This window comes from Geotrypetes seraphini, chromosome 2 (genome assembly GCF_902459505.1).
Source record: "Geotrypetes seraphini chromosome 2, aGeoSer1.1, whole genome shotgun sequence".
NCBI classification, from domain to species: domain Eukaryota; kingdom Metazoa; phylum Chordata; class Amphibia; order Gymnophiona; family Dermophiidae; genus Geotrypetes; species Geotrypetes seraphini.
Genome location: NC_047085.1, coordinates 199175649 through 199190382, shown reverse-complemented (window position 1 = coordinate 199190382; position 14734 = coordinate 199175649).

Below are 14734 nucleotides of genomic sequence, written 5' to 3'. Positions count from 1 at the left end.
GGGTCAGACCAGAGGTCCATCATGCCCAGCAGTCCGCACACGCAGGCTCTATCCAGGGTTAGTATTAGGTGTTGCAAAAAGGCAGGGCTAACCTTGGTGATTGTTGGGCCTGTGTGACCCAGTTTGGTAGGGCCCACCAGGCCAGGGAGTGACAGTCTAACTCCACATGCTGCCCCCTCTGCCTGCACACACTTGATTATCATAAAACTGAGCATGCACTAGGGTGGGGATGTGCGCACAGTATTGGTCCTTTGAAAGCACCAATGACTGCCAGGCTCTTAGTGGAAGACTGCTTCTATTGACCGGGAGTGGGAGCCCCCTTGGAGCATGGTGTTCTGTGCAGCCACCCTTGTTGCCCCTTCTTAAGGTTGGCCCTGCAAACAGGGCTTTTGCCCTGGTCTTCCATGTTACAGGGGGGCTCCAAGCTTATCTAAATCTGAAGGTGATAAGGCTTGTTGGTTGGTTTTGAGGACCCCCCTTCCAAATTTCTGCCTTGGGCCTCAGCATCTTTAATACCAGTTCTGGCTCAGTCTCTGATCCTTCTTATAAAACACTGTTGCTAGCTAGCTTACTTTAAACTATTGGAACCATGTTCCTGAAGGATCAGGAAAGGGAATGCAAACTTTTAATGTGAAGGAGGACTGATACAGACAAGCAACACAGGAACAAGCAACAAAGCAAAGACAACATTACTTAATGCTTTTACCAGAGAGACCAAATGAGAGAACCCCATAGGTAACAAAGAGTTCATGGACAATTAAGGCTTTCTTTGCCTTTCATTTTTATTTTGAGGAGTTGGGAGGCTGGTGGAAAGAGGATTTACTAAAGAAACCTACATTTCTATTATTTGTAAAGTGTTTCATTGGCATTATGCTTTTAGGAAAAATCCATAGTAAATTTGATTCCCGAGTTTACAAATTGTTGGTTTTTTAGTGTTTACATAAAGAACTGAACAATAAGCTCAACGAGCGGGAATGTTTCATAATTCCAGAAGACAGCTCCTTGCTCATTCATTTATTTTTATTTTTTTTAACACACAGTAAATCTCTTTTACTGTGTTTAATTACCCCTTACCGTCCCACCACACCTAAGCAAAACAAATGAATTTTTTAAAAAATCAAATAGACCCAAGCAAGGTCATATGGGTGAGTGATCACGTAGCAGCTCTGGGCCATGAGGTAGAGGGAATTAACTTCTGTACATTAAATATTACCATGGATTAAGAGGCAAGGCAATGTGAAACCATATTCCCCACATGGAGCCAAAAAAACACTAAACCATTCCTAAGGACATGCTCCCGAGCTACCAATAACTTTTTTTTTTTTCCTGTTCTACCAACAATAAAAGACCTGACATGTTTTACTGTCTGCATTGCTTCTTCAGGAATTTGTTGGACTTACAAGAAATTCTTGCAGTAATTCATGACTGGCTGGAGGAAATGAACAAACTGACTGTACTCCCCAGATGGGCAAAAATGGGTCTTTTTTTGCCTCAGTCACAGCTGTTAAGAAATGTTATATGTTAGTTTAAAATTCATTGGGGTCCATAGATATGTGAGTGTTAACAGATAAGCCAGCTCGGTTCATAGACAACGGCACGAAAGACAAAAGTGCGCGCCGCCGCACCGCTCTAAATTACAGTTTTTAGGAGCTCCGACGGGGGGTTTTGTTGGGGAACCCCCCCAGTTTACTTAATAGACATCGCGCCGGCGTTATGGGGAGTTTGGGGGGTTGTAACCCTCCACATTTTACTGTAAACTGAACTTTTTCCCTAAAAACAGGGAAAAAGTAAAGTTTTCAGTAAAATGTGGGGGGTTACAACCCCCCACAACGTCCCCACAACGCGGCGGCCTTTGTCCCGGCGTGCTTTTGACCTGACACGAGCCAGCTCACCCAGTTCAAGTAGAGGTATTTTAGTTCAGTCCTGGTTTCCAAGTTACATCCTTACGCAGTGTGGTATTTCATAAGAATAGCCATACTGGGTCGGATCAATGGTCTATCTAGCCCAGTTTCCTGTTTCCATAAGTGGCCAATCCAGGTGAAAGTACCAGGCAGAACCCCACATAGTAGCAACATTCCAGGCTACCCATCCCAGGGCAAGCAGTAGCTTCCCCCATGTCAGTCTCAATAGCAGATTATGAACTTTTCCTCCAGGAAACTGTCAGAACTGTTTTTAAACCCAGCTATATTAATCACTGTTACTACATTCTTTGGGAATCAGTTCTGGAGCTTAACTATTCTTTGAGTGCTTTCAGCCAATTATTGCTCATTATTAAATTAAGCTGCACACACATCTTGGGACTGTGCCAAAATTTAGGCATCCAGATTTGGGCACCCTATAGAGAATCTGGAGGCTCATGCTGGAGAGCCACATAAAGGGGCTTTCCATATTTTCATAGTTAGTGTGTAGTAAACCATGTGTTAAATGCTATTTGTGTCAGGACTTTGGCATGGTTGGCGAGTGGGTGTGAAAGATGTTTGGTAGTTAACACTAGTGCTGCCCAGTTCAAGAAAAAAAAAAATCAGTTCGATTCAGCCTATTGAATCTATTTTTCGATTCGATTTGATTTTCCTACCCAATTGGGTGTTTTTTTTTTTTTGTTTTTTTTTCAAACATCCCGGTGGGTTTATTTTATAGTCTCTTCATCCCTTTTATAGCCTTTTCACCCCTGTGCCCAAGCCTACCTACACTGGCGCTGTGGTGTAAACAAAATAAACAAACAAAAAAGACATTTCCTCTCTCTGTTAAATCCTAGCTCATGTTTGTGGTCTATCACCAGCTCTGGCAGGATACACATTTCAAATCTGACATACTGTAATCACAAAACATAAAATAAAATTATTTTTTCTACCTTTTGTTGTCTGGTCATTTTTTTAAAATTATTATTATTTATTTATGCAATTTTATAATGTTTACCAAGCATAAAAATCTTGTACAGAAAAGTGCGATCAAAAACCAAATTACCTTATTTTCCAAAATTGAAAAACACTTCAAACTTGAAATTATATGAATACATAAAATAGACTCATTTAATCACACTCTAGTCCTCAATAACTGGAACCAAGATTTAAAGAGTAGAGCAAAATTAATCAAAAACATTTTTATAGGAAAAACGTATGTCTACTGCGGTACAGAGAACTAAACTTCATTAGGCACAGCTATTCCTTTCTCAAGATGCTTCATTGAGAGGAAACTTGTCAAATGAGATGGGCCTGTAAAAATATACTTCAAAGAACAGTATCTGACAACAAATTTGCATGGATATCTGAAAAAGAAAATACCCCCTATTTGAGTAACTCCAGGTTTCAAAATTAAGAATTCATTTCTTCTTTTTTGGGTCTCTCTAGAGACATCATGAAATATCTGGATATGATGTCCCAGGAAGTCCTTGGATCTATTTTTAAAGAAAAATTTTAATATCCAATCCTTGTCTGGAGCCAAAGCCACAGACAACAAAAGAGTGACTGGGACAGCCAATTCTCTATCCGATTGTTTCAGTATTGCGGAAATGTCCAATGGTCTTTCCTGAGATTCCTCAACTTTTTCTTTTTCTTTTTCTTTGACTCGGGATTTAACAGGAAGATAATATGCCCTTGTAAGAGGAGGTAAAGAGCTTTCAGGAATTTCCAATATTTCCATAAAGTACCGCTTCAGCATTTCTCGAGGGGAGATTGATAAGATCTTAGGAAAGTTTATAATCTTCAAATTGTTAACTTGACCAATATTCTCCATGGTCATTATTCAAATCATGTTGGTTCCAGGATTTGATTGTCTTCTGATAACTCACTTGCCAGGGTCTCCTGCCTATTTGCAGCTGTCAAAACAGCAGTCAGGGAGGCCAAACTTCGTATGGAAGAAACTCTAGCAAAGAACATCAAGAAAGGGGACAAATCCTTCTTCAGATACATTAGCGACAGGAAAAAGAACACAAACGGGATAGTACGCCTTAGAACGCCAGACGGGAATTATGTGGAAACTGACTCTGATAAAGTCAAACTACTGAATGATTACTTCTGTTCAGTTTTTACCTGCGAGGCACCAGGGCACGGGCCTCGGCTGGATGCAAAGCAAAGCATGGATGACCCATTTCAGAAGTTTGAGTTCATACCAGCTGATGTTTACAAAGAACTGTCAAGACTCAAGGTGAACAAAGCCATGGGACCGGACAATCTGCACCCAAGAGTGCTCAGGGAGCTATGCGATGTTTTGGTGGAACATGCTCTTCAATCTCTCCCTAAGTACGGGGAGAGTCCCCCTGGACTGGAAAACTGCCAATGTTGTTCCTCTGCACAAAAAGGGTTGCAGAGCGGAGGCTGCGAATTACAGACCAGTAAGTCTCACATCAATAGTGTGTAAACTCATGGAGACTCTACTTAAAGGGAAATTAGACACGATATTGGATGAGGAAAATCTGAGGGATCCCTGTCAACATGGATTCACTAGGGGCAGGTCATGCCAATCCAATCTTATCAGCTTCTTTGACTGGGTGACAGGAAAGCTAGACTCGGGAGAGTCTCTGGACATAGTGTACTTGGATTTTAGTAAAGCGTTTGACAGTGTCCCACACCGTAGACTATTAAACAAGATGAAATCGATGGGGTTAGGTGAGAAACTAACGGCATGGGTCAATGATTGGCTGAGTGGAAGACTTCAGAGGGTGATGGTCAATGGCACCCTCTCTAAAACATCAGAGGTGCCTAGCGGAGTGCCGCAGGGCTCAATCCTGGGACCATCCCTTTTTAACATATTCATAAGGGACTTGACCCGAGGGCTTCAGGGAAAAGTAGCGCTGTTTGCCGACGACGCCAAACTGTGTAATATAGTAGGTGAAAGCGATCTCACGGATGGTATGGCGCAGGATCTGATCAAGTTGGAAAACTGGTCCTCAACATAGCAGCTGGGCTTCAACGCAAAGAAGTGTAAGGTGATGCATCTTGGCAGCAGAAATCCATGCAGAACATACACCTTGAATGGAGAAACACTAGCTATGACCTCAGAAGAACGGGACTTAGGAGTAATCATCAGTGCAGACATGAAGGCTGCCAAACAAGTAGAGAAGGCCTCATCCAAGGCAAGGCGGATGATGGGATGTATCAATAGAAGCTTCGTCAGCCGTAAACCTGAAGTCATAATGCCACTGTACAGAACCATGGTGAGACCTCATCTGGAGTACTGTGTGCAATTCTGGAGGCCACATTACCGTAAAGATGTACTTCGAGCTGAGTCAGTCCAGCGAATGGCCACTAGGATGGTCTCCGGACTCAAGGGTCTCTCATACGAGGAAGGACTGGGCAAGTTGCAGCTCTACTCTCTAGAGGAGCGCAGGGAGAGGGGTGACATGATTGAGACATTTAAGTACGTCACAGGTCGCGTCGAGGTGGAAAACGACATATTCTTTCCTAAGGGACCTTCAGTCACAAGGGGGCACCCGCTCAAGCTCAGAGGAGGGAGATTTGGTGGTGACACCAGGAAGTATTTCTTTACAGAAAGGGTGGTGGATCACTGGAACAAACTACCGGTGCAGGTGATAAAGGCCACTAGCGTGCTCGACTTTAAGAATAAATGGGACATCCAGTGGGATCTCTACGTGGGTCGAGCAGCACTCTGACTTAATGGGGTGGGACAGTAGAGTGGGCAGACTTGATGGGCTATAGCCCTTTTCTGCCGTCATCTTTCTATGTTTCTATGTTTCTTATTTGTCGTTTCCTTCTTTCTCCGTTCTAACCATCCATCTTTCATCTCCGTCCTCCACTTCTATTTCCCTTCCTTCCCCCAGAGGTCTGGCATCTTTCCTTTTTTTCATCTCCATCCTCAATCTCCATCTCTCCTTTTTTCAACTACCCTTTCATCCAGCATTTCTCCCTCCTTCCCCATCATCCCAGGGTCCACCAACTTTCCCTTTTTCTTCCCAACTACCCTCCTATCCAGTATCTCTAGCCCCTCGCCACACCATCCCTTGTGTCCAACTTCTCTCCCTTTCTGTTCCTTCCCTCCCTAAATCCCATTGTCCACCATCTCTCTCCCTCTCCTCTGTTTATAGACCCATTATTTCTTCCCTCCTCTCCCTCCCCCTTCAGTCTATTTGAACCCCTCCCCCTCCCTCTATGTACTTCTATACCAGGGCTACACTTCCCCAAAGGCCTGCTCCCCCCTGAAGAACTGCCCCCTTGAGGGCCTGCATGTTCCCCCTTCTTTGTAGCGTCCTCCAGCTTTCCCTCTGGCCTCCCAAGCTTAGTTTCAGCTAATTATCTCAGCCTGCAGAGAGGATTGCTGGTGCTGTAGCGATTCTTGCAGGCTGCCATTGGCCTCTGCAGCATTTTCCCTCTGCCACAGTCCCACTCCTCCTCTGACGTCAGGGGCAGGATCACAACAGAGGGAATGTGCTGCTGAGGACGACGGCAGCCTACAAGAATAACTAAAGCACTGGTGATCCTCTCTGCAGTCTGCTGTAATTATCTGAAGGTAAGAGCAGGAGGCCAGGGGGGAAGCCGGAGGATGCTTCAAAGAGCGCCTTAGCACTGCAGCACTTCCCGACTGATCCTCACCCCCTCACCCCCTAAAGCAGGAGCGACAGTGGCAGTGGACGGCCAGCAAGAGGCAGCTCTGCTGCTCCTGCTTTAGGAGACCTGAAGGCATGGGGAGGAGGGTTGATCATTGAATCAGCAAGGCTGATTTTTAAAAAAACAAAAAACAAATCAATTTGAATTGATTCACCCGAAGCGAATCAGTGAATCAATTTGAATTGGAAATCGGGCAGCACTAATTAACACACTGCAGTAACTGTTCATTAACCCTCAAATTCTATATATGGTGCAAAAAAAAATGGTGCTGATCAAAATGGCTTTTAACGCGATTCTATAAAAGGCTCCCAAGATATAGAATCGCGTTTAGTGACCATACATGGCATAACATTTAGTTGGGACTGGCAGCAGGGAATCACCACCAATGCCTGGCAACTTTTTCAGAAAATTAAAGGTAGATGCAGAGTGAGGTGGGTGGGGGAGTGGAGAGGATGGGAAAAATTCTGATTGGGGGGGGATAAGGGTGAAAGGCACATTAAATGCTGGGAGGAGGAGCGGCAGAGAGGGCTAGCAGCAAGATGCTGCTCCCTCAACAGAATGCCTGAAGATAGATATTGGACTTGGGGGAGAGAGTGGGAGAAGGGAGAGATGAATTCAAGTGAGGAAAGGAGGAAAGATAGACTCAGGGATGAGGTAAGGGAGGGAAGGAGAGATGTCAGATTTGGGATATGGATGGGGTATACAGAGGGGCTAGAAAGGGGACAGGGAAAGATAGCAGAGGGGGGTAGGAAAGGATAGGGAGAGATGGACTTTGGGGAAGATGAAGGGGGCAGGAGAAGGAGAGATGGCCTTGGGGAAGGACGGAGGGGGGCAGGAGAGGGAGAGATAGCAAAAGGGGTAAAAGAGGGTCAAGGAGAGATGGTAGAGGGTGTGAAGGGAAGAGGGAGAGATGGACCGTAGGGGGGAAAGAGAGATATGGACTTAATGGAAGGGGAAAATGTGTGAGAGAGAAATGGACTTGGTGGAGGGGACAAAATGGGGAAAGGGAGAAATGGACTTGGTGGACGAGGGTAAAATTGGGAGAAGGAGAGATGAACCACTCAGAGATAGCAGAGGGGGAGGAGACATAAAGAAAGGCAGAAGGATATGGACTCTGGGCCAGAAGGTGGAAGAAGGGAGAGATGTCAGACTTGAGAATGATATAAAAATTATTATTAAATGGATAGAACTCCAACAATAAGCTATCTTGCTCTCAAAGAGAGGATTATAACTTATAAAGCACTATTAATTTGGGGAACGTTAGCTCGCTTGATTAAAACTTAGCTCTGGAACCATAATTAAATATATAATGTATGAATATTTATTCAAGGGCTAAGATTCAGAACATTTATAAGCAAACTGAAAGTTTATTTTCTTTTTAGAGCAAGTATGAAATTACAATCAAGCCAGTAGAAGCAGTAGTTACAGATGGGTCCTTTTGAGCAAAGACATTAGGACTAAACTTGACAAAATTTCTCTAAGGTTAAAGGATCAAATTTACTCACAATGGTAGTTGAAAAGTCCTTAGAAAGTCACATGGCCTAGCTGGAAAGCTAAGCACATGGAAATGCTGGTTGGAAAGGCCTTAGGCCCGAGCACATAGCATGTGCAAGAAGCACATGGATTGGAGATGGTGCAGCTTGGTCCAGCGCTGGTCCAAAGGAAGAGGAAAGAGACAGAAGGCCAATCGTTTCGATGCTTTATAGATGTGTGTGTGTTGGGGGGGTCCCAGGATGCATCAAAACTCATGGGCAGTCTCTTAGCATCACATCCAGTCACAGAGCAGTGCAATCTTCATCTCAATGATGTCATCTGATTAGATTGTCTTGCAGACTGGGAGGCAGGGGTATTGGTACATCTATGCTTTTGTGTATTCACCCTAGCTGCATCTGTCTGGCCATGTCTTTTGTCCTTTTACTGGCACGCCCAGTCATGCTTTTGTAATAGATGCTTTTTAGCATAACACCTGGATAAGATGGCTGGGGGCAGGGCTGGACGCCAAACTTCAGAATCTCAGTTTCTTTAATAATTGGGAATATACGATAAAAGCACACACTCCACTAAGGATACACTGGTCTACTACTTCTCCCCACATCCTCCCAACAAAGACATCAAGATTAAAGCTCGTATGCTAACTACATGTAAATCTCATAATGTAGTTTATGCCATCACATGCCCATGCGGGCTCATATATGTGGGGAGAAGTAGTAGACCAGTGCACATTAGATTAAATGAACACAAGTCGCGTATAGCTATAGAAAGCATCCAGGAACCTCTAGTCCAACACTGGATGGAAAAAGCTCACACCATAAGACACCATAAGGTCATAGATTGTATAAAGAAGGGTGGGAGGGTTGTTACATTGAGAACAGATTAAATTTCAAAGAATAACGCTGGATATACACTCTGAATATGGTGCATCCTGAGGATTAAATTTGGAAATAGAATGGATGACACTAGTTTAGGCTTCTCCCACTGAACCAATGTCATCAGTGAGGTAGTTAATGAGTCACCTGATTTAAACAGAACTAAAAAATGCCGCGGCCATCTTTACATAGAAGAATACACGTTGGGATGCTGTGGAGCAAAACAAAAGGGGTAATTTTACTTCTAAAATTAGAACTGCTAAGATATTGAGGGATTAGTTTAAAGCTTTAGAACAATGAAACAGATGTATTTACCAGCTTTTGCCTCTTATTTGTAGGGGACCCGTTCTTGAAAAAGCCTTCGGAAGAAACTTGTTGAACCTTAAGGTCCTTCCCGAGGTTCAAAAAAGAATGAAGAAATAGTTAAAGCTAAGTACATAAGTTTTAAAATTGTACAAGTAAAGGTTAATGAATTGCACAAAATATAGAGCATAGAGCGCAAGCACTTTAAAAAACTAAGGTCTGATGATGAATAAAAGCCAGAAAGAAAAACAAGCCTTCAAATAATTTGGCTGGTGGTTGGCTAGAACTGAAGACCATAGAGGTAGTTAGAAATGTATTACCTGAAAAAAAGATCGTTTAGAAATTAGGCACTTTGAAGTTTATTATATGCCGTTGTGGATTGATGATTTATATTACATAGACAGCATCATAAACAACATTGGGCTATTCTAATGCATAAATGTTTGTATGCATAAGATCTGTATTAGCCTAACTGAGGCCTATGAACCAAACTCTGACTGCAACATAACCATCCTGTCATGGTTACTTCAGGACTTCCTTTGCGCACTGCCAAGGCTGACATTCCTATGAACATATTTCTCTCTAGTGTGAAACCTACAGGGTGAGATTTAATTACCTGGAATGAGGTAACCCTCATTAGGGGCATCAGCAGTACCAGCTCTGATAAGGTGGACCATCTGCAAGGCCAGAGGCCTCATTATATTTTTGTAGAACAGCTATCCTGAACTATTCTAATAACATCCACCATCTAGCCATTTCTATGGTCCTAATTAGCCAAGGCTTTACCTCATCTACTGTACATGTGCACACCTATACTAGCAAGTCTTTTTGTGTCCAACTCATCCAATCAGAGAACTGTTTTATGTGTGATATGATGTTCTCTATATCATGCATTCTTAATGGATCAAAAAAGGCAGGGAGGAAGCAGAAAGAGAGGAGAGACTCTCAGGAAGGAGAGATTGTTCTCTGATGGGTGTTATTTCACCAGCCAACAAGTGTCCAGAAAACGGGCTGAGTGCTTTGCACTGAGTTTTCATGAACTGGAACTCATAAGTATTAGCCATACTGAGTAAGAGCCAGTACTGAGTAGCAACTTAGCCACGACTAAGACAAGTTTCAGAGAAGTGTTGAGTCCATTCCACCTTCATTGCCGAGAAAGTTCCACAGGGGTCGGTGCTGGGACCTCTACTGTTCAATATATTTATCAACGATCTGGAGGCAGGGACAAAATGTGAGGTTATCAAATTTGCAGATGACATCAAACTTTGCAGCAGGGTTAGAAACATGGAAGACTGTGAAGACCTGCAAAGAGACCTAACGAGACTGGAAGACTGGGCAAAAAAGTGGCAAATGAGTTTTAACGTAGAGAAATGCAAGGTCATGCATGTAGGGAAAAAGAACCCGATGTTCAGCTACAAAATGGGGGGAACACTGCTAGGGGTGAGTACCCTTGAAAGGGACCTGGGGGTGATGGTCGACACATCACTGAAACCATCGGCGCAATGTGCGACAGCCTCAAAGAAAGCAAACAGAATGCTGGGCATCATCAAAAAGGGTATCACAACCAGGACGAAGGAAGTCATCATGCTGCTGTATCGCGCAATGGTGCACCCACACCTGGAGTACTGTGTTCAATACTGGTCGCCGTACCTCAAGAAGGACATGGCGATACTCGAGGGAGTGCAGAGGAGGGCGACTAAACTGATAAAAGGTATGGAAAATTTTTCATACGCTGACAGGTTAAAAATGCTGGGGCTGTTCTCCCTGGAGAAGAGGAGACTTAGAGGGGACATGATAGAAACCTTCAAAATCCTTAAGGGCATAGAGAAAGTGAATAAGGACAGATTCTTCAAACTGTGGGGAGCCACAAGCACTAGGGGTCACTCGGAGAAATTGAAAGGGGACAGGTTTAGAACAAATGCTAGGAAGTTCTTTTTTACCCAGAGGGTGGTGGACACATGGAACGCACTTCCGGAGAATGTGATAGGCCAGAACTCTGTACAGGGGTTCAAGGAGGGTTTGGATAGGTTCCTGGAGGATAAGGGGATAGAGGGGTACAGATATAACTTGAAGTAGGTTATAGAAGTGGTCAGAAACCACTTCAAAGGTCGCAGACCTGATGGGCCGCCGCGGGAGCGGAACGCTGGGCGAGATGGACCTCGGTCTGACCCAGTGGAGGCAACTTCTTATGTTCTTATGTTCTTAAAGCCTTCCACTACAAATACAAACTGAATGCACAGTGGAGCGAGGCATCCTATCCATAACCTTGTCTAGGAACCAGCTGTGAAATATCAGTTTGGAGTCTGAGAAAAAAAGATAATAATAATAATAACAGCTTATATACCGCAATACCATGAAGTTCTATGTGGTTTACAGAAGATTAAGCAAAGGTAACAAATTGAATTGACTTTAAGAGGGGAGGAAGAAAGAGAATTAATAGGACAGGAAATTCATTGTTGAGGAGAGAGTGATCAAAAGGACAAGTTAATTGCTATAGAGGGGAGAGAGAAGAGAGGATCAGTTGTCTAGATGCTTTAGGAACAAGTGTGTTTTTAGACGTTTCCTAAATTCCCCATAAGTAGTGGGCGAAACAATTGTTCTAGGTCTTTACCCCATGATGCTGCTTGGTGTGAGAGAAGGTGTTCATGGTGTTTTTTCAGTTTACAACCTCGAACTGTGGGGGGAAACGAAATTGGAATCTGAGCTTCTCTTGCGTCTGTTGGCTGAGAAGAAGAAAAGATCAGTTATGCATTTAGGGGCAAGTCCGTGTAGTGCTTTAAAGCAGAAGCAGACAAATTTAAACTTTACGCGCACCGCCATTGGCAGCCAATGCAGCTGCCGGTAGTAGGGTGTCACGTGGTCCAACTTCCTCAGCCCAAAGATCAGTCTGACTGCTGCATTTTGCATCAATTGTAAACGTTGCATATTCTTTTGGGAAATTGCTAAATAAGCAATGTTACAGTAGTCAAATAGACTTAGTACGAGGGATTGGACTAGGGTTCTGAATGTCGATGTATCGAAGTAAGCTTTAATGGATCTGAGTTTCCAGAGAGTAAAGAATCCCTTTCTGATTAAGGAGTCTACCTGGTCTTTCATGGTTAGGCATTGATCCATAGTTACACCTAGTATCTTAATGGTGGGCTGGATAGGGTAACTAAGTTTATTGATACATAGTGGTGATTTGGTGTCAAGCGGATGTGGCGCAGCAACGAAGAAAGTTGTTTTTTCTGAATTAAGTTTGAGCCTAAAGTGCTCCATCATGTTTATGGCTTCTGAAGCTTTGGGAATAGTTTCAGAGACAGAATTAGCGAATGGGATGTTAATCGTAAAGCCATCTGCATAACTAAATTGTTTTATTCCCAGCTGGGTTAGCTGCATGCCCAGTGAGGACATATAGATGTTGAAGAGCAATGGAGATAGTGGAGACCCTTGTGGCACACCGGATGGATTGCTCCAGGTGTTTGAAAGCTCATAATTAAAACATACCTGATAAGTGCGGGATATAAGGAAGCCGCGGAACCAGTTCAGCACCTCATCCCTGATACCAATGGCGTCTAGGCATTGCAGCAGTTTCTCATGGTCTACTAGATCAAAAGCAGAACTCATATCGAATTGCATAACCAGGGCATTAAGGCCCTTACTAAACAGTAGGCGCAGATTGTCTAAGATAGCCGCAATTACTGTCTCAGTACTGAATAACGGTCTAAAACCGGATTGAGTTTCATGTAGGAGAGAGAACTGATCAAGATAATCCATCAGTTGGATGTGTACCAATCCCTCCATTATTTTTACAATAAACTGAATGGATGCTACCGATCTGCCACACCAGGAGAGCAATGGACTATTTCCAAGTGCATCCAGAGGATGAGAGTAGGGTGTATTTTTCAAAAGAGAAAAATGCCCAAAAAGTGGCATAAAGGAGCAAATGGACGTTTTTCTTGCCAAACTCTTCCAATTCGCTAGTTTCAAAAACTATTTCTGGATGGATATCTATGCTGTTCATCTGCAGTTCATCTAAATTTCAAGGGGGCATTTTAGAGGTGTGGTGTGGACGGGACTAGTGTGGGCTAATGACTTGGACATTGACTTTCAGTTCCATGGAGCCTGGGTTAATCTCTACATGTGGACAATACTTTTAGTGATTATTCTGATTGATGTGTTCGGTGAATGACTCAATCGTTATAATTTTTAGAAGATAGAACAGTCAACATATACTGTATTGATCAAAGCATTAAGACTCCTGAGGCAGGCCTTTGGGCCGAAACACATACGTGTCGAGTCTTCATAGAATAAAGATTCTGAGTACCACCTGGTCACCTTTTCTGTTTTCTTTGGACATTTTTCTGCCATAATCGCACTTTTGTCCAGGGCACAATTTGTAAATCTGGGGGGGGGAGGGGAAGGTGGAAACCTGTTTTAACAACAAATAATTACCAAAAAGGTGCCCAAACTGACCAGATGACCCACACACACTTCCCCAGTGGTCATGTGAATGAAAAGTGCATACCTGCCTGTATGACGGCTTCAGATATTAAGGCCAGTCCTAACAGAGCAATTAAGCAGGTTCCTGGAATAGCCTGGTGGGTGATGTAGTGAACCATACAGATGGGAACTCAGGCCCATACTCCACTCTATCCGAGCCTTCCAAACCCCATCCTAATCTTTCTCTACCCATAAAGCATAAAGGTTATTGGTGTAGTGTACAATTGAGTATAGTGAGTTTAGGGTGGGTTTTGGAGGGCTCACCATACAATATAAAGGAGCTATGGTGAGTTGTGTACCTGGGACTTTTTATGTGAGGTTCACAGCAGTGCCCCCTAGGTGTACCCCACTGCTCTACTGGGATGTCTGTGTGGCTAGACTACTAAGAATGCTTCCCTTCTACTTCCCAGTGGTTTTGTTTTGTGCATTTTTCTTTTGGACATGTGATTTTTTTTTTTTTTTTTTCAAAAATGTTTCATAAAGATAGATGCACAGAACATAAACCACATCCATTTAAAAAAACAAACAAACCCCCAAACATACCAAGATATATGTTTTGCAATTTTGAAAATAGGTCTGTTTGGGAAGGATTTTTGTGAGTGTTCCACGAAACATCTAAACTTGGATTTAGACGTCATATTGAACCTGCCCCTCGGTGTCATACTTCTTATGGTCTACTGGGCAAGACAGAAAGCATTGCTGAGTTCCAAGTGTGAGCTAGGACTTATGGCATGTGGTTCCTATTAGTTTGTTTCAGGAATAAGTATTAGTTGCACTGTTATTGCTATCTGACCATTATGTCAAGTACTGATAAGTTTTGCTGCTAAGTTTGTAATTGCTTTGCCACAATAATATACATGTTTATATTACCAATAAATTGTAATATGTTTCAAAGGTGTGGCATTCTTTTCTCATATTACCAGCAAAATCTTTGTGAGAACCTTTTCTTTGTTTTGGGACCACCTTAGGGCAAAATCATACTCCAAACAAAGTCACAGAGTAATTATTAGCAGATTAGCTTAT